The 2,500-nt window shown below is 73.2% G+C and overlaps 1 long non-coding RNA gene across 1 annotated transcript in view; it reads left to right on the top strand.

The window, feature by feature from the left end:
* The first annotated feature begins 2,331 nt into the window (after window positions 1-2,331).
* The window catches only part of LOC146751880 (uncharacterized), an 805-nt gene continuing 636 nt past the window's right edge, over window positions 2,332-2,500 (top strand). The window contains exon 1 of the long non-coding RNA XR_014941158.1: window positions 2,332-2,494. This is a non-coding gene — a long non-coding RNA (uncharacterized LOC146751880). The remainder of the gene's footprint in view (window positions 2,495-2,500) is intronic.

Genomic DNA, 2,500 nt, shown 5'->3' with positions numbered 1-2,500 from the left:
GACCTAGTCGAGCCGCATAGGCAGCGACCCCTAGCCGCCGCCGCCGAGCACCACGGCCCGCTCGGAGCCGGGTAGACCGTGCCGACGTAGTCGAGACGCATGGGCAGCGACGCCTAGCCGCCGACGCCGAGCACCACGGCCCGCTCGGAGCCGGGTAGACCGTGCCGACCTAGCCGAGCCGCATGGGCAGCGACGCCTAGCCGCCGCCGCCGAGCACCACGGCCCGCTCGGAGCCGGGTAGACCGTGCCGACCTAGCCGAGCCGCACAGGCAGCGACCCCTAGCCGCCGCCGCCGAGCACCACGGCCCGCTCGGAGCCGGGTAGACCGTGCCGACCTAGTCGAGCCGCATGGGCAGCGACGCCTAGCCGCCGACGCCGAGCACCACGGCCCGCTCGGAGCCGGGTAGACCGTGCCGACCTAGCCGAGCCGCATGGGCAGCGACGCCTAGCCGCCGCCGCCGAGCACCACGGCCCGCTCGGAGCCGGGTAGACCGTGCCGACCTAGCCGAGCCGCATGGGCAGCGACGCCTAGCCGCCGACGCCGTGCCCCCCCCCCCCCCTCTTCCGCCCCCCCCCGCCCCCCTCTTCCGCCCTCCCCCGCCCCCCTCTTCCCCCCCCCCCCCCTCCTCCCCCCCCTCCACCCCCCCCCCCCCGGAGACGCTCGGAGCCGGGTACACAGTGCCGGCGCAGCGGAGCAGCCACAAGAGCGGCACTTGGCCACTTCCGCGGAACGTCCGAGCCGAGCTGAGTCCGCCTGGAGAGGCTGGACCGTGCCGCCGCGGCTCAGATCGCCCGACTCCGCCGAGGAGCGTCCGAGCCGAGCGGAACCCGCCGGGAGCGGTTGGACCGTGCCGGCGCACTCGAGCCGCCGCGGCTCAGATCGCCGGACGCCGCCGAGGAACGTCCGAGCCGAGCGGAGCCCGCCGGGAGAGGCTGGACCGTGCCGGCGCACCCGAGCCTCCGCGGCTGAGACCCCCCGGACGCCGCCGCGGAACGTCCGAGCCGAGCCGAGCCCGCCGAGAGCGGTTGGACCGTGCCGGCGCACTCGAGCCGCCGCGGCTCAGATCGCCCGACTCCGCCCAGGAGCGTCCGAGCCGAGCGGAACCCGCCGGGAGCGGTTGGACCGTGCCGGCGCACTCGAGCCGCCGCGGCTCAGATCGCCGGACGCCGACGAGGAAAGTCCGTGCCGAGCGGAGCCCGCAGGGAGGGGCTGTGCAGTGCCGGCGCACTCTTCCGCCGCGGCTGAGACCCCCCGGACACCACCGAGGAACGTCCGAACCGAACGGAGCCCGCCGGGAGAGGCTGGACCGTGCCGGCGCACACGAGCCTCCGCGCTGGCCAGCGGTCGCTGCACGTCCGGCTCGAGTTGGTCGGCACGGTCTACCCGGCTCCGAGCGGACCGAAGCTCATGCGGCGGCGGCCAGGGGTCGCTGAGCGGCGGCCGGCTCACGTCGGCACGGTCTACCCTGCTCCGCCGCGGACGCTAGAGGTCGCTGACGGACGGGCTGGCAGACGTGCAGCGACACCTAGCGACCGCCGCCGAGCCCTCGCGCACGCACGGAGCAGGGTAGACCGTGCCGACCTAGTCGAGCCGCATAGGCAGCGACCTCTAGCAGCCGCCGCCGAGCACCACGGCCCGCTCGGAGCCGGGTAGACCGTGCCGACCTAGTCGAGCCGCATAGGCAGCGACCTCTAGCAGCCGCCGCCGAGCACCACGGCCCGCTCGGAGCCGGGTAGACCGTGCCGACCTAGTCGAGCCGCATAGGCAGCGACCTCTAGCAGCCGCCGCCGAGCACCACGGCCCGCTCGGAGCCGGGTAGACCGTGCCGACCTAGTCGAGCCGCATAGGCAGCGACCGCTAGCAGCCGCCGCCGAGCACCACGGCCCGCTCGGAGCCGGGTAGACCGTGCCGGAGCACCGGAGGCGCCACGGAGCCGCCACTCGGCCGCAGCCGCGGAACGACCAGGGTGCACGTATGAGCCGGCCGCTGTTCGCCGGGTCGGGGCGCACCCGGGCTTCTCGGTTCGGCCTTGCTTGAAGCTGGCCGTCCCGCCACCGCCACCGCGGTTTTGCCCTTTTGTCTGCGTGTTTGTTTGTTCGTCCGTTCGTTCGTACTTTGGTCCGTTCGATTGTTTGTCCGTGCCCCCACGCGCCCTCTCGGTTTTATTATTTTCCGTTTGTTTGTTTGTTTGTTTGTTTGTTTGTTTTTCTCGTGGGTTCTTCTTTGCTTTCCCCTTTTTTAGATTTTGGAAAAGCCGCCCCGCCCCCCCCCGCCTCCCCGGCTCTGCAGGAAGAGCGTGGGCGCGTGCGCGGGCCCCGCCCACCAAGGTCCGTTCGGGCCGGATATCCGGACTGCGGGCAGGCCGCGTGGCGAGGGATGGCGAAAGAGCGGCGGGAAGACGGCAGCGGCGAGAGGTGGGCCGGCGGGAGGCGGCCGCGTCCCCCGCGGGGTTCGCGCCTAGCCTCTCTCCCAGCCGGCAGATGAGGTGGAACGGTACGT

The sequence above is a fragment of the Coturnix japonica genome, unplaced genomic scaffold (assembly GCF_054131305.1).
Source record: "Coturnix japonica strain WE unplaced genomic scaffold, WE-NBRP24 Scf061, whole genome shotgun sequence".
NCBI classification, from domain to species: Eukaryota; Metazoa; Chordata; class Aves; order Galliformes; family Phasianidae; genus Coturnix; species Coturnix japonica.
This window is presented reverse-complemented; position numbering and strand designations above follow the sequence as displayed.